The 23703-nt window shown below is 42.1% G+C and overlaps 1 protein-coding gene across 1 annotated transcript in view; it reads left to right on the top strand.

Annotated features, from left to right (window-relative positions):
- The first annotated feature begins 508 nt into the window (after window positions 1-508).
- SLC7A2 (solute carrier family 7 member 2) overlaps window positions 509-23703 on the top strand; it is a 106321-nt gene continuing 83126 nt past the window's right edge. Inside the window, exon 1 of the mRNA XM_073341919.1 lies at window positions 509-580. The gene's annotated coding sequence lies outside the window, so the exon portion shown is untranslated. The remainder of the gene's footprint in view (window positions 581-23703) is intronic.

Here is a 23703-nt window from a genome sequence, read left to right as displayed (position 1 = left end):
GCTTAGCCTGTATCTGCCTTTTGTGGGGTTTCTTGAACTTTTCTCTGAAGTTCTGCTACAGGTCACTAGCAGAGGCAGGATCCTGGACTAGAAGGAGCAGGGATCCGCTCTCCTAATAGCAATCTTTATGTTCTGCTGATACAAACAGGGAGGCAACTTGGCGGCGGGGCGGGGGGAAAGGAGGGGGTTCCTTGGGGCTGGGGAGCAAGGGGCATTAGTGCCAGCAGGATCCTTTCGCACGGGGGAGGGGGCTTCCCTCAGCCCCCGCCCCAGCATGAAGCAGAGGCAGCGGGAGAGGGGCTTGGCCAGCAGGAGCGGTGAAATCGGGCAGCTGTCACCGCGCAGCCGAGGGGCCCCGGTTACTAGAGGGGAGGTCCCCGCGCCTGGGGCTGCCATTGGCCCGTGGGGTGCGGGCCGGGGGCTGGAGGCGGGGCAGGGCTGTGTCTGGGTTGGGGTGTGTGCACGTGTTGGAAGCCTGGGCGCCCGGGAACCCTCCTCCTCCTGCTGCTGCTAGGGTCCGAGAGCCACCTCCGCGCAGCCCAGCGCTCGCCCGCGGCAGCCAGGCCCGCCTCCGGCCCCAGTAAGTGGGACTCGGCCCCGCCACGGGGCAGGCGAGGAGCAGTGGCGGGACAGCGGGCGTGCGCGCAGCCAGCTCCGCAGCGTCCACATGGCTGGGGGCGGGGAGCTTGGTGGGCAGCCCCTGGCCCGTGCCCGCGGGTGGCTGGGTCTCTCTCCCGCGCCGCGGGCCTGGGGTGACGTGCGGGGGAGGGAGAGGCGGGGGGCCGTGCTGCTGCTGCTGCTGGCAGGGGGAGAGCCGGGACTCGGAGTTATTCTTGGGGCTTGACGCGGTTTCCTTGGGGAGCTGTGCTGAGTGGGAGGCCAAAGGCTCCTCTGTGTCCTTTTTAGTCTGCTCGGTATGAATGGGGTTGGTTGTGCTTCTCTACGTGGGTCGCAGCCTGCTGCTGAGTTTTCAGTTTATGTCGCTGCCAGGGGTGTCTGCTCTGATCTAAGAAGTGACGGTCGGAGCTGAGTCCTGCGCACGCCACAGAAGAAACTGCACACCCGGCAGCTTCAGAACACGGCCGAACACAAATAATAATGACTGTTTACTGGTTTCCATTGCATGCCTTGAAACTGATGTGTGTGAACAGCTAAGTTGCAGGCGGTATTTATGGGACTGTGGTTCACCTTTGTGCAAGCTGGTAACTTCACATTTAGAGTTAGATTCATGTACACAGTATGTGCCATTCAAGCAGTGTTGGAAACTCGCATTGATTTCCGCACACAATCAAAATAAAATCTTCACACCTTTTTCGTCATGTGCAGCTAACAAGCTGCGAAGCCTCACTCTCAGCAGAGAATGGGGACTGGGGTAAAGGACAAGGTGTCTTCTCTGAATATGTAAAGGAGGTTGAGGGGAGGGTAGGTTTCCTTTCCTTTGCCAGCGCTGCATGTTTAAATATAGAAATGTGTTTGTGACAGGGTGGATTGATTGATTAAGGAGAAGTAGGAAACCTTGATTGAAATAGTTGATTTTAATCTTGTTTTAAGATTTGCATATTTTAATTCCTCTCCAAAGAAAAGTTGATGCCCATTGTGTTGGTAACCATTAAAACACGGTGAAAAGAACGAGGATTACTTGTGGTACCTTAGATTTGCAACTAAATCTAGCCTTTACACTAAATTTGGTACTACTTTTTGGTAACCAGGAGGAAACATTATTTATACACATTTATTTAAACAATTACATAGCATAACATACATTTATTTAGAGTCTTAATTTTACACTTTTTTCTTATGTGAGATAATGGAGAATGATTCATTTCTGATTTACTAGATGATTATACTTTACTCGGGATTTATGTTATGCTCAATGTGGATGGAAACTGGAATTCAATTAAAAATGCACACAATAGTAGTTTTTGTTTTAATAGTTAATAGTAGTTAAAGTGGTTTTTATTAGTTTAATCAATCTTAAATGTACTGGATATATAAGGGGATGGAAAGTAAGTTTATCAAAACATGTTTTGTATTTAAAACTAACTGATTTATTAAACAAAGAAATACTATCTGTAGTTAGTGAATTGGACTGTTTCTAGTGACCATGTCCTTCAGGATTTTAGAACTACAGTAGTAGATCTCCTCGTCTCACACCTCATTTTTATTCATAGATTGGAAGAGAAAAATAAGCTTTCCTGCTTTTTCAACTTCCGATCCGTGTTTTAACTTTGAATGAATTAGTCATTGAACTGAACTAGTTGGATAAAGTGAAAGAATGAATATATTCTCTCTACACCTGCAGAAGAGGCTACTGCGGTTAAAGGCTGGTTTACCACTTCAACAAACTTTAGTTCCAGGTGTTTAACTACTGACTTTGAACAGTTGAATAGTTTGACTTTCTTTGAAACTTTACAGCAAATATATACTGTTTTTTTATTTAATTTTAATTAGTTTTAATAGATTAAAACAAATTTAGGCTATAATATGGTTTATCATAATAACAAATATATTGTAAAAAGAAAAATATATGTAATTTAAATAAAATATCAAATTTATTTTTTTAAATTACTATTTTTTTATTCACCTTGACTTGTGAAGAATTTGAGTTTTGTGTCACAATCCAATTTGTATCCCTGTTAGCAGCTGAAAAAAGCTGTTGAGTGAAATATTTTAACATATATATTTGCGTGACATTAAAAATACAAAACTAAATAACAGAAGACGATTAAATCGTCTATTTAAAAAAATACAGTATTCCAAATCTAAAGCTATTATGGTATCTGCTAAGGATCATATGGGTATGACTGATCTTGCTTTTAAATTAGGAGTGACATCTTGAAGTCAGTGGAATTTAACTGGTGTGAGAGGAGAACTTGGCTCTGTCTTTAAGATGTAATGGAGAATGATCATGAGAGTGAGCCCAGGCAGCTTAGGTTGATTACCATGAAAACTGCCGGTGTTTGGTATCTTTCAGGATTGGGACTCATGATGCTTGTGTGTGGTGAAAGAAATTGAGGACAGTTTTGCTTGCAGTCCTTCTTATCCAGTGTCCCCATACAGACAAAACAAAATGAAATTTGACATTAAGGCTATGTCTACACTACGGTTTATGCTGCCATAATTTATGTTGCTCAGGGGTGTGAATAAATCACCCCCTTGAACAACATAAGTTATGCCAGTGTAAGTGCTCGTGTACGCAGTGGTATGTCGACGGGAGAGCTTCTCCCACTGACATAGTTTCTGCTGCTCGTGGAGGTGAGGTTTTTTATGGCAACAGGATTGCTCTCTCCCATTGGCATAGAGCGTTTTCACCACACACACTGCAGTGGCATAGCTGTATCAGTAGAGCTGCGCTGCTGTAGCACTGTAGGTGCAGATATGACCCAAGCTTCAGGAAGACCCTACACAGATCCAGTGCTGTGCTTAGTCCTTGGATTCAACAGCAAGGAAGAGGTCAAAGTGTCTTCGATCTATCACACTGTTCAACAGTAAGCAATGATGTCATAAAAATGTATACACAGAAATGAAATTAGTATTTATTACATGTTTTCATTGACACCCACAGTGCCCCAAGTATTTTCCAAACAAAAAGAGGCATGTCTTTCCCCAAAAAATTTTACAAGCAAAGGCCAGTGCTGCAACTGGAGCCATCTGAGTGCACTCCTGTACAAACCTGTACACTTATGGCATTCAATTGAAGTTATCCTGGATCTGACACCCAGATAAGGGTAATAAAACTTACAAATTGACCATGATACTATAATTTCTGATTCACAATTATTTTTTTGGTAGTGTTATGATATAAATTATCCCAAAATATTACAACCTGTATTTGTTTTGCTCTGAGGATATGACCAGTATTGTACCAGATACAGCAATAATGTAGCCTAATTTAGGGTGTGTTCGTAATATTGATTTAATATTGAATCAGGCTCCACAGAATGTACAAAGGACCCTCAGGGGTACTACAGGAAGCTCACACTGAGACAGATATAGTTATAAAGACTTTTTATTAAAATCAGTGAAATAGTAAGTAAATGGTAAAATAGAGTTACAAAGTTACAGTTGTATTACTGTTATTTAATAGATACATATGGTAATACAATATTATGTGCTGCAAAACCTTGGTTAATACTCACACCCTGTCTTGATAACCTGGTGTTGAAAGACGTAGGGCCTCGCCTTTGGCGGTTTCGGTTTTTTACCTCTTGCAGAGGAAACTAATGCAAGGAGCTGTTAAAGCTGCCTTAGGGTTTACTTATCTAACTTAACTTAAAAATTAAAACCTAATAAACAGAACTGGGAATAAAAGTTTAGGGAAACCAAGTTTAGCCTAGTCCCCTTGGAACTTAAAGTTTGAAAAGAAAATAAGTACGGCCTATTAATAGTTAAGAGCCATTGGTCACCTCTTCTGCCCAAATTTTATTCCTCCCCCACAGAAATGTTAGGGTACATTACCCCATAGGTTAATATGTATGTGCATATGGATGACAGGTATGTACACACATAAGTTTCTTGTGGTGTACTTGTTAAGTCCGTGGGTACAACTTTGAAAACCCCCCTATGTCATTCTTCATTGTCTATTGGTCTAGGTAAAGGACTTAGACATAAGCGTGGGTACTTTTTCTATTTGGGTAACAAGATGTAGGTCAACTTTACTTAAGATAGATATGCTAACTTTCTTTAGCTTAACATACAGATTTTTGGCCTGTAGGTCTTTTGCATTACAGCCAAACTTATTTTTAATATAAATCTATAAGCCTATTACAATACATCAAATACTTAAACTTATAAGAAAAGATATATCTGTGCAAGCAAACAGATTAATCATTAGGGCTACAATAAGCATAGTCCCTGCTTGGAGGTGTCTGCAGTCTAATAGAGACAGAGAAAACAGGCCTCACTCATTCTAGTATGGGGGAGGATGATTTCATGGATTTTTTTAAATGGTTAAGAATGTAATACTCTGTGAAGCTCTATTGGCTTCCAAAACACTGGACAGATCATAGGTAAACTGTGTAATCCAGATTCCTTGCCTCAGCCAAAAAGTGTACCTGACAAGGCCCACTAAAGCCGTAGTCTCAACCCCTCCCTGATTTTCAAATTCTGTTTTAAATTGTAATCAGTTTTAAGGTGCTTCAAGTGCATTTAACTTACTTGTGCTGACATCCTGAGCCACTCTGGGCATAATCCTGATAATTCTGCTAAATTCTCTGATTCAGCCAGATACTTAAGGACTCTGATGGATTTGGAGCTGCTCTGTAATAATTTATGACTACTGCATGTTGACCTGTTGATTTGGATATTTACTATATGACTATATTGTGCAAATTTAATAGGGGACTGTTGTGTATGTGGAGGGAATAAGCAGGAAAGGAAAGAAAAGCTTCACTTCTCTGCAAACACTTGAGGGTTGTTAAGAGATAATGCCAGGAAAGGAAAAGAGATCAGAGAGATCAAAAGAACTATTAGGGTTTTCTTTAAAGGGACTTTCTCTTAAGCGGGGAGAGTAGTTTGGCTGAGACACAGGCGTACACTGGGATGTCTGAAGAATTTAGGCCTGCCTAGGTTAACATCAGGTAATAGACTCCAAGTAAAATAGACATGCATATAGACTGTTTTAAAATCCTTTTTTTCTTTAAATTCTTTGTCCTACTGTTAAAATAAACAAGACTGGGTTTTAAGAAGGGTGTTTTGGCGCTGTATGCCACTGGTCAGAGACTCCTGAATGGAAGAACTGCAAGTACTTGAACTTAGTCAGACCTGTGAAGTAATCACATTTGATACACAGGGTATTGTAGTCCACGGCCTGGTCTAAAAGTGGGAGAATTGCAGAATTCCACCTGGATGTAGGTAAAGGCATGATGCCTGACAGTTGAGGCAATGCACTTATTGGGATTAGGATGGGGACAGAGGTGCAGCTAGTCCTGTAGCTTTGATAACGACACACATAATTGTAAGCATGGGAGTACCCCCATTTAAGTCAATGCAGCTATTCATGTGCTTAAAGTTACACATCTTTAAATATCTTGCTGAATTGGGTCCAAAGTGCATAGGAGGCAATTCCTTTCCCATAGTGTCTAGAGCCTTTTTTTCAGCCCCAACATGCCTTACAAGGTGTGCAGGAGCCCTTGCTTTAACTGTGGGCCTAGGATCATGCAGCATAGCCTTCTTTAGCAAGAAAAATATCTACTGTATGTGCTCAGTAGGCAATCTTCAAATGATCATAACTCCATCAAATCAAAACCAACTTCCCCTGAAACAAAGCTATGTATTGTTCCGCAGTAAAACCTATTCCCAGGCCAAACTGTATCTCTAATCTCCATGCTTTTTCAGCTGTAAGACTGTACATGTAAAAAAATAAATGATTTGTATGATGGAATTAAAAAAACCCCAACCTCCTTTTGCACCAAAATGGCTCAATCACTCTCCCCTCTATCCCTGCCCCCTCCCCCCAATTTTCCAAAACCAAGCGAAACCTTTAGGCAAGGATGTTTTACGCCTAAAAGATGAAAGTTAAAGAAAGCTCTGAGTGACTATAAAGCATGGATTACAGGGCTCAATCCAGTGCCCACTGAAATTGGAGAAAAGGCTTTCACTGTCTTGACTGAAGGTTGGATTAAGCCCCACATAAAAATAGTTTTATGCAGTCTAAACTATCGCAGGTTGCAGTCAGTTTCATTTGCAACTTGCTATATATAACATTAGTAAGTGGTAGCACAAACCTTGTAAGATCTTGTCTTGGGGCACTAATATAATGAAACATTCTATACAGATACTTGGGGGGCTTCTGTATTCATATCTTATTTTGAAAGCAATACACAATTGTAATTTTGAACCTCTTGGACACACTAGAAATACACAGTTCTGAAATAACCAACCTGTCTGCTTTCAATTTTGCACAATTAGGAAACAAAGCTTTGTTTTTCCAAATGAAATGGTAAAACAATAAATGGAATTCTAACTCAGTTCCTGTAATAGCTATGAGGTTAAAAAGCCAAAGGATGAGAGTAATCTTGTAAAATATGGAATAAGAAATGCAGTGTCAAGGCTGAATTATTAATTGCACAAGTCAAGAAGTTATGAGTTAGATAATTTTGGGGTAACTTAATTCTCTGCGTATATGCATTGTGTATGGTTTTGGTAGCTAGCTCTCATTCTTTTAAGTCAATACTGAACCAATGACCAATGTCTAACCATAGTATTGGGGGTCACTGAAAGAAGTGAGAAAATAAGAAACTGAAGAGAGGCAAGATCAGTAGTCTTGGAGGCACAACAGAGGTACGGCCCTTAGATGGAAAAGCTAAAAACTTACTAAACTCTCTAGTGTGAGGGGAAAATCCTAAGGCTAAAAACGAAACCCCTGGAATTAGCCCTTTATTGTTTTAGTTTAGAGTTCTTTACCAGATGATGCTTAAATAATGATTAAATGTGCATGGGTTTGATAGATTGGAAGAGGGGAAGCATTGCTACTGCATAAGTGGTCGTGCAGGGTTCTATTCCTTTCCCACCAATTAAAAAAAAAAGGTCTAGCCTGAAGAGGAAGTGTTTATGTAACGCCGACAGACCCCGATTGGTGGTGGGCAGGATCACATCGGGGACCTCTGGAGCTTAGTGCATGACCCCAAAACCAACTGACTGTTAGCTAAGGCTGTAGAGCAGACTCATTTTATCACTCTCTCTTTAAGTGGTCTTGGTGCCACTAGATGGGACAGAACACCACACCCAGAAGGTGTGTGAGTTACATACTTTTCCTAGCTGAGGAAGTGCATCTCGAGCTTCAGAGTCTTCCCAGTTGAAATCCTGGACGAGCCCCCACTTGTAATGCCGACAGACCCCGGTCATCGGCAGGCCGGATCGAACCGGGGACCTCTGGAGCTTAGTGCATGAGCCTCTACCGCATGAGCTAAAAGCCAACTGGCTGTTAGCTAAGGCAGTAGAGCAGACTTATTTTATTTCTCTTTAAGTGGTCTCAGGAGGTGTGCGGGTTACATTTACATTTGCCTTTATCGAAAAAATTCTTGAATGAGGAAGGGAGAAAAGCCTGGGGTCAGTGAGATGATTCCCCTCAACTCCCAGTTGCACACCCCACTTTTCTGCCAGGGTAGGTAACTTCCCTTTCTGGAAACTGTTGAATGCTATAATATATAGCATTTGCCATGTATTTTACTTTGTGCTTTTTAAGCACTGTACAGATTAACTCAGCAAAATATTCCTATAAAGGTAGATAGGTATTTTTCCCATATTACAAATGGGGAAACTCAGACACATGCTTAAGTGTCATGCTTCAAGTCATTGGTAGAGCCATGATTAGAAAGAATATAGAAAATCATGTTGCCTGAACAAATGAGGAAGTTCCTTTGCTCACAGTTCCAAGCCCCTTCCAGCCAGCGCTTGGCGCAAAAGCTCTCTCTAAGCTTTTCTCTGAGCCACATTACCAGTGTGTCTGTGTCTGGTGCTTCCTTGCTGCCTTCTCTCTCAGTTTCTTTGGCTTTTTCTGCCTTTCTTTCCAAGACAAATTTTCACAGTGAAACCTTTGTGCCCACATGTGTCTTGCATGAGCCTTTGTTTTGGGCAGTGTCATATGCCTATTTGAGGTGGAGGCTGCTATTGTTCCGCTATGGTATCAGGCACCATAAAGGAGCTTAAGTGTTTCTTACAACTATCTTAAATGAAAGGTGCTGGTTATGCCCAGCCCGTAACATGACTGAGACCTGTTTTCTCAAAATGTAGCCAGGACAGTAGTATACTCATTTTTACTTTGGGGTGGGATGGAAGTCGAAAGGCAAGAACTGCTCTGCCAATGACTCTCCTCCCAAATGACCTATCTAGCCTCTAATACTAGTATGCCATTATTTAAAGCTAATATGCACAAAGGCCCAGTATGCAGGACATGAGAGCGTTATGCAAGATATTTTAAATGTTTTATCTCATTTCTTCAAAACACACGGGCAAGGACAAGTTTCTACTAGATTTTTTATTACCAAGCAGGTGGGCTCTTTCATAAGTGTTCAAAAGGCTGTGTGTGCCCTGTGGCTAACAGCAGCAACAGGCCAAACAGGAAAAATAGAAGGAAACTGCCAGGTACATTCATTCCCCCACTACCCTTTGTCACCTTGTCTCCCTTTCTTCTTTGACATCACTCTTTTTCTAGACACCTTCTGCCTCCACACCTATTAGCTTGCTGCATTTCTGCTTCTGAGCAGAAGCATACTACCTGGCACCTCCAGTCCCTAGGGCAGGGAGTTTGAAGGATTCCATGGTGCATGTTGGTTTGAACACTGAGTGCTTCCAACTGAGCTGCTGTTTCTGAGATTGAACCAGGACAGGTAGGGTTAGATTCAGCTTTTAGATCTGATGCTCTAGGTCAGTGTTTCTCAACCTTGGGGGTCAGGTTTATGGGGGTTGCAAGTGCAGGGCCGATGTTAGGGGGTGGCAACCAGGGCAATTGCCCAGGACCCCATGCCAGAGGGGTCCCTGCAAAGCTAAGTTACATGCTTTAGTCCCATTGCCTGGGGCTGAAGCCCAAGTCCTGCTTCCTGGGGCTGAAGCTGAAGCCTGAGCCTCGCTGCCCAGGGTTGAAGCCCAAGCCCAAGTCCCACTGCCCAGGGCTGAAGCATGTAACTTAGCTTCATGGGGCCTCAGGCAATTGCCCTGCTTGCAACCTCCAAATGCCAGCCCTGAGTATTATTAATAATTTACTTAATGACATTTAAGATCTGGGGGGGGGGAGACGACACACTTTTTTCAAGTCTTGGTGGGGTGGAAGAGATCACAATTTTTTTTTTAAGTCCAAAGGTGGTCGCCAGCACAAAAAGGTTGAGAAACACTGCTCTGTTACCAAATCACTTAGTCATAAGACTCTCCTGCCTCTGTCTTATCTATAGTGCTAAAGTCAATCCCTGTACATTTCTGCATACTTGTCCTTATTCAAATAATGGTCTCCTCTTTGTTCTTAAAAGTTACCTTGTTGGATGCAAAACCAATGACTTGCCCACCCACAGAATTCTCTAGTTTTATTGATTATTGAAATTTGTCAGTATTGCAGCATATGCTATGGATATGTATAGTTGGAGTTCTGTGCTTACTGAACAAAGATAATATAGGGGTTACATCAGCAAAATCAATGCCAAATGTCCTTCCTAGAATTTCAGAAATTCCCAGTTGGAGGGGGTGATAGCAGACTCTGCCCCAAATACTTTCTCTCATGTTTTATTGTCTTCCCAAAGGTGCAGATCCTTAGAGTTACAGTCCTTTTGCATTTGTGCTATCAGATTTCCTAAAGCGGTGTGATTTAGGTAAAAATGGGGGGATTTTTTAAAACAAAACACAAATTCTTCCTGTACCTCTTCTTGAAAAAGATGGAGTTGACGTGATTTAATGAGCATAAACATACACACCAGTATTTTATTGTGAAAAACCAAGATGTGCACACAATCCTTGCAACATTACAGGAAATCTTGTTCTACTTCCTCACCACACCATCCATTTTTGCCCTTTGTTTGAGGTTATTGTTTGTTGCTTCATGTCTGCAGCTAGATTACAAACTCTCTGTCACCATGAGAGAGGGACCACTTTTATTTTATTTTTGTGCCGCAGCATGCACACTGTGGTTATGGAATAAAAATAGTTAGAATGGACTTTGGAAGGGATTATTTATTGCACTCTCTTCAGCATCCTTAGACTGAGTAACTAATAAGGCAATGTTTAGCAAGATCTAGGACGTGGACATCATGTGGATTTCCAATTAATCTCATGAGGATTAAGAATTAATTCCTCTGAATGTAGTATTTATCTGTAATTGATATATGAATTATTTCCCCCACTTTAACACTTTTAGACTACCATACAATTGAGGAGAATGCAGTTGTACAAAAGTTAGTTACTGTGGTTGCAGCATTTCATGGCAAGTCACTGTTGCAAGATGCAAACAAGTCTGTGGAGGCCTAAAAGTGATGGATGGGTGTGTGTGTGTGTGTGACATGCTTGCCTTTCACATCATGAAATACTAGCAAATGTACCAATGAGGAGCAGCAGAAGGTCCCTAAAAGTGCGGGGGCCAACAGTGCCTGAACCATAGTCCTGCCCTTTCTCCCTGAGACCGTGCCCTCACGCTGCCCCTTTCCCGGGGGCCCCACTCCCATGCCACCTCTTCCCCCCAAGACCCTGCCTCCTGCTCGCTCCTCTCCAGCCTCTCCCCCGCATCGCTCACCCTTACAGCCAGTAAAAAGTGAAGGGACCATGGCCCCCAGAGGCTCCCCTGTTCCGGCACCCCTGGTTCCAATATATTAGGTCAGTATGTCAGTTTGTTAAGTTGTATTTTGATTGTCATAAGTAGGAGGTGAGAAATAATTTAGTTTGTCATGGGACTTGTAGCAGAGCTGCCTACCTGGTCTGAGTCACTTAGTTGACATTATAATCCCTTGGGCCCAGATTCTCAAAGGTATTTAGGTTCCTGACTACCATTGAATTGAATGCAAGTTAGGAGCCTAAATATCTCTGAGGATTTTGGCCCTGCTCCCTTCCCAGCTGGATCTGATCATTGAACAGGGCTGGCTGACCCTAGCTCTCCCCCCACCTTCTTACAGGATTGCAGGTATCCTGTATCTTCATGTGCTTCTACAACAGTCTTAGAGTTCCTTTTCTGGAGAACTGTGCCTGTGCTAATCCAGCATGTAACATTTGTACAGGGGCAGTAGCAGGATGTAAGTGCAATCTTTTGCTCCTGAAATGGGAGATAATTTTTAAAGATATTTAAACGCATATATTGGGACACGCTTGTTGTGTAGTTGTTTAGGGGGAGGTAGGACAGTAAGGTTGCCAGGTGTCTAGTTTTCAGACCTGCGGTCAATGGCAGCTGCTGCAGCGGCGCCTGCAGCTGCAGGCAGCGCACACCGCTCAGAGTGCCTGGCTGCCCCTGCACCTAGGAGCTGGACATGCTGGCCGCATTCCGGAGCCACAGGAGCCAGGCCAGGCAGGGAGCCTGCCTTAGCCCTGCTGTGCTGCCAACCTGGATCTGCCTGAGGTAAGCGCCACATGGTTGGAGCCTGCAACCCCTCCCACACCTCAGGCCCATGCCCCTAACTCCCGCCCTGAGCCCCTTCCTGCACCCAAACTCCCTCCTAGAGCCTGTACCCTCTCCCACAACCCAGCCCCAGCCCTGAGCCCCCTCCTGCACTCAAACTCCCTCCCAGAGCCTGCACCTGCCCCAGGGTGGATTTGATTTAAATCACTAGTCAGGAAGACTCGATTTAATCATGGATTTCTACATAAAAGTGCATTCTTGTTGGTTGTTATAACCTTAATACATTTTCTTCCCAACTCAGAGACAGATGTAGGTTTCATTTTTAGAAGGTACACCCTATATACTTTTAAAGAGATTTATTTTGAAAACTTTTCAGATTAGTTTTACAGCTATATCAGAAAATGAATGATTGTTTGGTTATTTCATTTACCAAAGGTAATTGAAGCAGATATTTATGAAGTCATTGGGAGGTGAACTATCTCCAATTCAAAGGTTAATCAATATTTGGAGGATTTTCTTGCCATGCTGTATTAGGAGGAGAACATCACCAGACAGACATTTAAATTGTTTTATTTAACTAAAACAACAATGTTCTGTATTCTGGATTTTTTTTCTTCAACAGCAAACATATAATTTTTAACAAAACAAGCATATGAATTTTTTAATTTAGTTAAACATTCAAGTTTTTTAAAATCAGGTTTGTTTTTGTTAAAATTGTTTTAAACTAAAATAGTTAAATGAAATATATATATATATTTAAAAACAAAAATTTAATTGACCAGGGTAACCAGATAGCAAGTGTAAAAAATCGGGACGGGGGTGTAGGGTAATAGTGCCTATATAAGAAAAAGCCCCCAACATCGGGACTGTCCCTATAGAATCGGGACATCTGGTTACCCTAATCAACTATGTCAGCCAGGTAAACGTGAGAAACTTAAAATATTGGCTTCTGCAGCTAACAGTCGTCTTCACCTTCATTTTCCTGTTTGTTCATAATCTGGAAAAGAAAAACAAGCTTTCCTGCTTTTTCAGGTCCCAACGGATTTCTCAATTTGGAATGAATTAGTCCAAAGGAAGAAAATATTCTTTCTACACCAGCAGAAGAAGCTACTGCTGTTAAAAGTGAGACTATCTCCAACAGTCTCTGAATCCAAGTGCTTAAGTGACTTCCACCAGTTCACTGGTGTGACTTTCTTTAGACCATCAGCAGCAAACACGTATTTCTTGAATGGTTCTTATTCCCAAACTGGGTCTCTTTTACAAGCCTGCTGGCATTGTAGGTTTTCCCTTCTAGTGAGAGAATGGTATGGTAGATCTCAAATCAATGAAGGCTACACTCAGAAAGACCTCAAGAATTCTAGAATATGCTGCTCAAACAGTTTCACTTTTGTTTCTACTGCCTGTCCCTCCCTTCTCACATTTATCTTCAGACTTCTCCTTGTCCTGATCTATTCTGCCCCCAACAATCTTCTATTCATTAAACTTTTTGAAACTTTGCGCTTTTAGAGAGAGATAAGGGATTGACTCTATGTACACAAATTTGCAGAGGGACAATAGGGTTGAGGTCTGTTATTTCTCATTTCTATATATTATTTATTTGTTTAAAAAACTTTTTGCTGTTAACAAGCATGTTATCTCTGGAGACACAAATCCACAGTTTGAGAACTGCAAAACTAAGCATCTCTGATGGTATTTTCTAGACTGAGCACTGAGTCCCATTGGGTAGATAGAAAGATTAACCTAAATAATCTATACAGAAGCCCCTGGAACCCCATAAGATTGGGTCCCTAATCCATGAACTATTGGAATTTATAAAACTTTTCTTAAACATTACATGAATATATTGTCTCATTCTATAGAATTAGAATTTATAATCCCTATTCCATGGTGAGATATCTTTGACCTTAATGTATCTTAATTCAAACTATCTTTACATTGCTTTTTTCCTCAAAAAGCATTTTATCAAAAAATCCGATTTAAATAAAAAAAATCCATTTTTTTTGCTTTTTAAAAATCATTTATTTTTATCAACCCTGCCACATCCCCACTTCCGCATCCCAACCTCCTGCCCCAGCCCTGAGCCCCCTCCTGCACCACAAACCCTTCATCCCAGGCCTCACTCAGAGCCCACCCTCCACCTGGAGCCCGCACCCCCTCCTGCACCCCAGCCCTGAGCCCGCTCTCGCACTCCGAATCCCTCAACTCCTGCACCCCAAACCCGTCATCCATGGCTCCACCCCACAACCTGCACCCCCAGCTGGAGCCCTCACCCCCTCCTGCAACTCAACTCTCTGCCCCAGCCCAGTGAAAGTGAGTGAGGGGGGGGAGAGCAAACGATGGAGGGAGGGGGGATGGAGTGAGTGGGGGCAGGGCCTTGGAGAAGGGGCATGGCACGGGTGGAGCCTCAGGGCAGGGGCGGGGCAAGGGTGTTCGATTTTGTGCAATTAGAAAGTTGGCAATAAGGACAATAAGAGGAATTTCACCCATATATAGCGTTCACAGTTATCCAGCTACATTATGGGATTTTTTGTTTGTTTGTTTTATTTTGGTCAGCATTATATTTTCCAGAGACTCGCTGGAGGGAGAGGAGATGATGTGTATCATCCTAGCCTGCCCCATTTCTACTCCCTCTCTTTGTGCAGAGTCTGGACCTCCTGCAGAGGTCTCTACAGGGTCTGGTCTAAGAAAACAATTCTGCAGATGCGACTAAGTGAAAATAGGAGGCCCACACAATATGAGGGTCTCTTCCATGCCTGGATTTATAGGCCACCATGTGGGTCAGTATAAGAGAATTATTAAGCATATAAATGCCTAGCTCACCCCACCTTTTTAGGTTCTGTAACTTTCATCCTTTCTACAAATAACTTGCACTGTCTCAGTGACACTCTAGTTAGTATGCACAAGTAGTTATCTACTGATTAGAACATATGACTATGTTGGGAGCTTGGCTCTGTCTTTATGTCGACCACTGACTTGCTTTGTGACCTAGAACAAGTCACTTAAACTCTCCGTTAAATCTAAAATCTGCAAAATTGGGATAATACAATAATACATTTTGTTCTGTGATCTAACTGCAAAGTATTATTATGCTGCCAACATTACATCATGCATGGAACCCCACTGAGCAAGTTTATAGGGATCTGTTAATGTCATAACATCCGTCTTTTTTTTTAAAAAAAAAAGCTTGCAAATGTGTTGTCTTATATTCCATAGATTTAAAAGCTTTACAAAATCATTTAACCTCAATTTATGCAAAATGAGATTCTCAGAGAGCTTCTTTTCAATAAGACCTGGATATATTCCAGATAAATTCTGTTGTCATCAGAAACATTTATCATGTACCCACAGTGCCAAGGTAAGAAAAAAGGGCAGCGGTATAAAATTTTCAGTAAAAAAGAGCCACCAGAAGAAATAGCAGTATGAATAATCAATAAAGATAAAGTCTCTGGTTGGTTAGAAACTATAAACATTTGTAGTTATACAAATTAGCTGCTGCATAGAAAACCTAGAGAAGTTACTGAGGAGTACAGAGTGTGCAGTATTCCCTAAATGAGACAAAACTCTTCTTGAATGTAAACATGAAAATCAAGTTTTGCTTATCTCAAAACAAAATGTGTGATGAGGAAGAAAGATTTTTCCTAACTTTTTAGGTATAAATTTCTCATACTAGTATGTCTAAAACTGTAGTTTTAGGGTTTGTTTTTTTTTCTGGGTAACCCTGTACTCAGAGTCCCTTGATATTTAATCTCTCTCATTCTAGCAGCCTGAGTTTAATATCTGATTTTGCTCCTATAGGTGTCTTGACGCAATACAGTTATTTGGACTAGAGAATGAAGTCTCTCTTCATGAAGTTTGTAGGACTACCCCATATGAGATAAGCAGATGACTAGCTATTCCTCCATAATCTGATAGTCCTCTCTTTCGTAATTCTGTTTTTTTCCCCAACATATAGGGATAAATTCAGCTCATGGTATCACCAGTGTAAGTTTGGAGTTACTCTGTTTCTTGTCCATGGAAATACTCCACATTTATGCTGATGTAGTCAGGCAGAACAGACTATGCGATATATGTCCTGAGCATTTGGTTAGTGAAAACAATGTTGAGAAAGTGGCCTGCAGTAGTGAAGCGCTATTCCTAATATCTATGACCATCTTTATCAACTACTTGAGCTCTTTCTTCTTCTTGTCAAGAACAAAATGGGTTCTTGCATGCTGTCCATCCTTAGCTGATGGAATTAATATCCTTATTTTTTTCAATACCCAAATGCTTGAAAATAAACTGAGTTGAGGTAATGCTTCTGTTTGGTGCCCTAACCCTCTCACAGTACTGAGGGGAGCATAAGTACAATAATTTATGTTTATAGAGACCATTGAGGCTGTAAAGAAGAGAAGGAGGGCTACATGCCATGTTCTCAACAGTTCTGTGCTAACACCATATGATCTGGGAAATATGATCTGAGAAGGGGATACAACATGGAGAGAGGGACTGGGAAGCAGCCACCTTATGTGACATGGTCCCTCCGAAAAGAGGTTTAATGTACACAGTGTTTTTCCATATTAACTAATGGTAAAGCTTTCTGCATTAGTTTGCTCTCTATAATCTAAACATATCAGAGGAGAGGGATCTTGCAAACAGTTGTTAAGGAACTGAGGGTAGCATGGTATATGAGCAATCCAAGCTAGGAATGTTGGTGGGAGTGAGTGTCAGAGCTGTGTGTAGGGACTTCTGAAAGGACCAGATATCCTAAGAGCTGTGATTTTTAGCCCATATTTTTGCCTGGATTCTTCGGCTGGGTGTGATTAGCAGGGTGTGAGCCCTACCAGTTTCCCAGCTTTACAGATTCCTCCCCACAGAAATCTGTGCTGGATTTGCACAAAAACTAAACCTGTAGACTAACTAAACCTTTCAAACAAGGCTCATTTATGTGTTTTCAAGACATCAGAAAGGAAAGCATATTTTGTAATCTTTTGGTTTTATTTTGACCACTTGTTTATTGAAATTCCTTTAACAATAACTGGTATAGAATAAATAGGAGTAGAGATCTGTCTCTCTCTCTCTTCCTCCTCCTCCTCTCCTGCCCCCACAATCCAAGCAGCAGTAAAATGTATCAAATATTTCTGCAAACAAAGTGCTCTTTATAAAATGTATGTGTTCGCTTAATGGAAAGTGTTGTCTTCCTAATTTATGTTCTTTGAATTTCATTAACAAGTGGATTCTTTAAAGAACTATCTGTTTATATTTGTAATACAGCACCTCATATCACACATGGCAGTGTGTGAACAGAAGGATATGCCATCCAGTACAAAAACAACAATTAAAATACTGGTTTCAGAGTAGCAGCTATGTTAGTCTGTATTCGCAAAAAGAAAAGGAGTACTTGTGGCACCTTAGAGACTAACAAATTTATTTGAGCATAAGCTGTCGTGAGCTACAGCTCACTTTTTCAGATGCATGTAGTGGAAAATACAGTGGGGAGATTTTATATACACAGAGAACAATTAAAATACTATCATTTTTAGTTTTTTTAGGCTGTCAGCTAAATTAAGGCATATGTATGTCCACACACTCTAAAACAGGGGTGGGCAAACTACGGGCTGCATCCGGCCCGCCAGCTGTTTCAATCCGGCCCTGGAGCTCCCACTGGGGAGCAGGATCTGGGGCTAGCCCCCACTCTGGTGCTCCAGCCGGAGAGTAGGGTTGGGGGCCGCTCTGCATGGCTCCCAGAAGCAGCGGCATGTCCCCATTCTGGCCCCTACGCACGCTGCCCCCACCCCAAGTGCTGCCTCCGCAGCTCCCATTGGCTGGGAAATGTGGCCAATGGGAGATGAGGGGGCGGCGCCAGTGGACAGGGCAGCACACAGCAGAGTTGCCTGGCTGCGCCTCCGAGCCACCTGGCCGCACCTCCATGTAGGAGACGGAGGAGGACGTATCGCTGAACCCCTCGGTCCCAGCCCGGAGAACCTTCCTGCACCACAAACCCCTCATCCCCAGAGCCCTCACCCTCCTATTCCCCAAACCCCTGGGTCCCAGCCCAGAGTACCCTCCTATACCCCAAACCCCTCATCTCCAGCCCCACCCCAGAGCCCACACCCCCAGCTGGAGCGCTTACCCCCCCCCTGCACCCTACCCTCCCTGCCCCAGTCTGGAGCCCCCTCTCGCAACCTGAACTCATTTCTGGCCCCTCCCTGGAGTCTGCACCTAAAGCCAGAGCCCTAACCCCCTCCCACATCCCAACCCCAATTTCATGAGCATTCATGGCCTGCCATACAATTTTCATACCCAGAGGTGGCCTTTGGGCCAAAATGTTTTGCCCACCCTGCTTTAAAGGTTTAATAGCCGCTTTCCCCTGAATGCTCCTCCTTTCAGCCAGTGCAGGAATTATACTCTTTAGATGCCGTCTAATCTTGGAGTTGGAGTGAAAGGTCACTTGCATGTCTTGCAGGCTTCAAAAGCATATTACATTGAAGGATATGGTAATAAAGACAGCACTGGAACTTTCCTGGTCAGTTGCTTTCTGAGTGGATGAAAAACTAGAAACTTGAACTTGGTATTTTAGAAATTCATAATAAGAATGAGCTTTTCTTATCGGTCTAACATTGTGGGCCTGCTGGACAAACCTGTGATCCTTTCTCCTCTTCTTCTATTTTTCCACGTCTGTTTTGATTTTAGAGATTTGTTTACTCTAATTCTGTTTTTACAACATCGCATGTGATCTCCCAGCTACCTTTTTGTTTGCTGCTTTTTTCTCCATCCCTCCTTTTCCTCCTCCCCACCTACACCCCACCCCCGATAAATATGAATTTGCTCCATTTTCAAGGTGATCAAGATCACAGAAACCCCCTTGGGGCTGCCAACTGATGTGCCAAGACTGCTTCTGCCCCTGCCTTCCCTGCCAGCTTGGAACTCCAGAACCCTGCCTGGTTGTGCCAGACACGCTTGCCAGCTACAGACACAGACCCAAGTCTGAACCACGTCCCACAAACTGCAGGCTTAACTGAAAGCAGCTTAAGAAGTGTTCTTGTCTCCAACACTCAGATGCCCAACTCCCAGTGGGGTCCAAATATCCAAATAAATCCGTTTTACCCTGTATAAAGCTTATGCAGAGTAAACTCATAAATTGTTTGCCCTCTATAGCACTAATAGAGAGATATGCATGGCTGTTTGCCCTCCCAGGTATTAATACATATTCTGGGTTAATTAATAAGTACAGAGTGATTGTATTAAATACAAAAAGTAGGATTTAAGTGAGGGGTGGAAAAAATTTGACCCGACGGTCACACTGGGGTTGCAAAACTCTATGGAGGGCCGGGTAGGGAAAGTTGTGCCTCCCCAAACAACCTGGCCCCTGCCCCCTCCCACTTCCTGCCTTCTGACTGCCCACCTCAGAACACCCACCCATTCAACCCCCCCTGCTCCTTGTCCCCTGACCTCCCCCTCCTGGGATTGCTGCTCCTAACCAAACCCTGGGACTCCACTACCATCCAACCCTCCCTGCTCCCTGTCTCGACTGCCCCAACCCCTATCCAAAGTACTGCCCCCTGACAGGCTCCCTGGGACCCCAACGCCTATCCAACCCCCCCATCCCCTGACTGCCCGACCCCTATCCACTACACCACCCCCTGACAGGCCCCCGCGGACTCCCACACTTATCCAACCCTCCACCCCATCCAACCACCCCCTGTCCCCTGACTGCCGCCCTGGGATCCTCTGCCCCTTATCCAACCCCCCCCCCACTCCCTGCCCCCTTACCATGCCGCTCAGAGCAGCATGTCTGGCAGCCGCACTGCTTGGGAGCTCAAGGGCCAAGCAGGACAGTCCCATGGGCCAGATGTGGCCCGTGGGCCATAGTTTGCTCACCTCTGATTTAAGTGGTTCTAAGTAATGACAAATGGAACAAAGTAAATTACCAAACAAAATAAAACACACAAGTCTACGCCTAATACAGTAAGAAAGTGATTCCAGATGAAACCTCACCCTCAGAGATGTTCCAGTAAGCTTCTTTTACAGACTAGCCTCCTTCTAGTCTGGGTCCAGCAATCACTCACACCCCCTTTACTGTCCTTTGTTCCAGTTTCTTTCAGGTATCCTTTGGGAGTGGAGAGGCTATCTCTTGAGCCAGCTGAGGACAAAATGGAGGGGTCTCCCAGGGGTTTAAATAGACTTTCTCTTGTGGGTGGACACCCCTCCCTCCCCCTGTGTAGAATACTAGCTACAAGGTGGAGTTTTGGAGTCACATGGGCAAATCACATGTCCATGCATGACTCAGAACTTACAGATAGCAGCCATGGTTCACATGCTACCTCGAACATCCTCAAGTAGACTTCTTATGTGGATTGGAGCCTTCTAAGATCCATTGTCCATTGGGCACTTAACTTGCAAATTCCTTTCTAAAGAAGCTGCCCAAATGCCTTACTAAGACTACTTAAAATGAAACAAGTATACAGCCAATATTTGTAGCTTTGAATACAAAAATGACACATGCATACAAATAGGATGAATATATTCAGTAGATTTTAACGTTTGCAGAGATGTTACATGGCATATGTTGCCTAAAACATATTCTAGTTTAGTCATATGTACATTCATAAGCATATTTCCATAAAGAATTATGGGGTGCAATGTCACAATCACATTAATAGTTGTTGCAGATCATCAAGGATCTTGGGCCATTAATTTGCATTCTCTGGAGATTAAAAAAGTGTTTGTGTGCTGTTTGGGAAGCCCTTCCTTTCACTCACGTATCCACTGGAATTACAGCTTTAACATGGCAGTCAAGTTTGAAACTTGATAATTTGCTGCTTGTTGCAGTTTTCTTGAATATTAGGTGTTTTGACAGGATTGGGTAAGATTTGCTATTATACAGTGGTGCAAATTGAAAGGGTAGCATTTATCTTGTCATGATAAGATCCACTTTCTGATACTGCATAATAGAAAAATAGAGGTACAGACTGTATTGTGCTTTCCCTAAAGGATGGAATATATGTCAATTGATTTCAACAACTGTACTTTTGTGGGACATGACTCCTGAATATCTATTCAAGAAACTGTTGCAGTGCCGCAAGGCAGTGCTGGTCAATTAGAAATATCTTTGTCAGACCATCTTAATAAATACGCATATCCCATTAATAAGGCAATTCTTTTAGGGAATTTAGCTTTCAACATAAAAATGAACTTGTTAAATCTCTGTTTCTGTTTAAAGATCTTGGGATTTTTACCTCTAAAAACCGCTGTAAATGTACAGTGTTCTTTAAAGCCCTTTGTGGTGTTTGATTAAATCCGTCAGATTCAATAGTTGTCTAAGCAAGTAATTTCAGCTTTGTTTAAAGTGAGATTTTTATCTGTTTGACTATTTTTCTATTCTGGGCAGTAACAGATGGTTTGCACTTAGTTCAGTGAACCAAGTGAAAGAAGAACAGAACTTTCAGCAAATTACTGTTGATACTGCATTTTTATCCACACTCAGTGGGTTAAATGAACTTTCTGAATATTTAACTGAATGTTTACACTAACCCACTGTTACTGACTAAAATATATACAAGGTCCATTATGTGATAAAGGTAACATTTTCCCTTGTGTGTGTGTATGTATGGTGTATATTGTCTTTTTAAGTGAAGCACATTTGGGGAGCTTTGCAATAAGTTAGCTTTCCAATGGAAGAGGAATTGCTATCACAGACTCAGGGTATTTTCTAGTGTAACTTATTTACAAATTGTGCTCAAATCCCACTTATTTCAAGTTGAGCTGCTCAAAATTACACATAGTTGGATTTTCTGCCAATGGAACTATCTGAGACATCGCTGTGTATCACAATACCAGCTCCATTTCTCTCTCTGCTTTTAGCCCATTATCTGGTTCTCTCTCCTGTCTGTGCATTGCCCTTTTCACCTGAGAAAACCCTTAGCCCCAAGTTACTAACTATTGGCCACATGGAGCACTTTGTTCCCAAAATAGGTGGGTCTGAGCATTTACCCATATTTGTTCCGCTGTTCTGCAACACAAAGGAACGTCAGACAGGTAACTTGACAGGAAATGTCTGTACCTACTGCGGGCAGATCTGTGGTTCCAGGATTGGATCTGAGTCATCTCAGGACCGATATGTAAATCTGTGGTAGAGCTCATCCTCTAATCAAGGGTCACCGATGATGATGATGATGACTAAATATCCTTTGGAACTGGCTTTTTGCTAGTCCCTATCCAGAGAAAAAGAATGTTTAGTCCACACAATCCCATTTATCAAGTGTGGTTGCTGGAGCCAGCCTTTATGGACTCATTAAGATCCCTCTAAGCATAACCATTTTTTATGGAGAGTTTCATATAAAAACTCAATATCAATAGTTCATAGCACGCATTTAATTAGCACCTTTGCCATAACTATACCATTGTATTGCCACATGTACTACACAGAGCCTGTTTTTGACACCTTTCTACTAGTGTAAATCAGGAATAATTCTGAGATGCCAGCTGAGTTACCAGAGTTCAAAACAAGGTACACAGTAGTTAAGCTTTTTCTACACTACACAGCTGTCTTCTTGGGGTTGGGAGTGGGGTGTTTAAGCACCTGTGAATGACAAAAGTTTTGTCACTCAATTGCCAGTGTAGACAAAGCCTTAGTTTTCACAAGGATTTATCTTATCTTTGCCAATAGTAATATATAATGTTCTGCTAGAACAAACATTTCAGTGTAAAAATCTTAGTTTTAAGTAATTTTGGTTTGCTGTCAAGATATGTACAAACTTCCTTTTTTGTTCACTGCATGCTACGTTTAGCCTTTCTTTCCTAACTCTTTATTTTTAGAGTCAGAGAAAAAAAGTCAATCAAATGTAAGTGAAGCAAGGAACAGTGGAAACATCCTGTAAATGAAGTTGCCAGGCATTCAATACAGTTAAAGTGGAGTGAAACTGTAAGGTAGCTATTGCTGCTAATAAGCTCAAATATTAGTTAAATTATTTTAAGAGCTAATTTTCCAAATACAATTCAGTTTTCAGACAGCTGGAATAGGCTAAATAGGTTCAAGTTTTCTTTCTAAAGACAACAATGACAAATGTTAATGTCTGGATTCAACAGAGCTTGTCCTTCAATAGTTCATTATAAATAATTTGAGCAAGCAGAATCCAATATAACCTTCTCTACCTGCATAGGTTATTTACCTCTAAAATAACATGTGTTTTCTTTCAAAGAGTTTTGAAAATGCTGGCAGATTAGTTACTGTTTATTTTAGTAGTTTTGGTGGCTGGCATGTATGCTGGGAAGTTAAATCAGTCACTTTTTATAATTGTTTAATACATTGAAAAAATAAATATTGACAATGTGTTGCGTATGCAAGCCTCTTTAAACTCAGAGCGTATTGCTTGCTTCAGGCATATGTGAAATGTAACGCAATGTATATAGCATTGTTATTTAAAGGCTGAAGTGCAAATTTCCAAATATATAGCCAACACTTTCAGAAATAGGTGCCTAAAGTTAGGTGTCTAAATCAAAGTGGTCCCATGAAATTAAGGGAAACAGAATGCTCATAACCTTTGATAAAGAGGCATTTTAATTTAGATGCCTTTCCTGAAACTAGGTGTGTAGCTTGAGGCATCTATGTTTGAGAATTTTGGAATTTTGCAGCAGTGCTTTGACATTGGTGATGAAGACATACCCTTATAGTGTGATCCTGAGAAAAAGCCAAGAGAGAA

This window comes from Lepidochelys kempii, chromosome 4 (genome assembly GCF_965140265.1).
Source record: "Lepidochelys kempii isolate rLepKem1 chromosome 4, rLepKem1.hap2, whole genome shotgun sequence".
NCBI lineage: Eukaryota > Metazoa > Chordata > Testudines > Cheloniidae > Lepidochelys > Lepidochelys kempii.
Note: the sequence above shows the minus strand (reverse complement) of the source record. Positions and strands in the feature narration are given on the sequence as shown.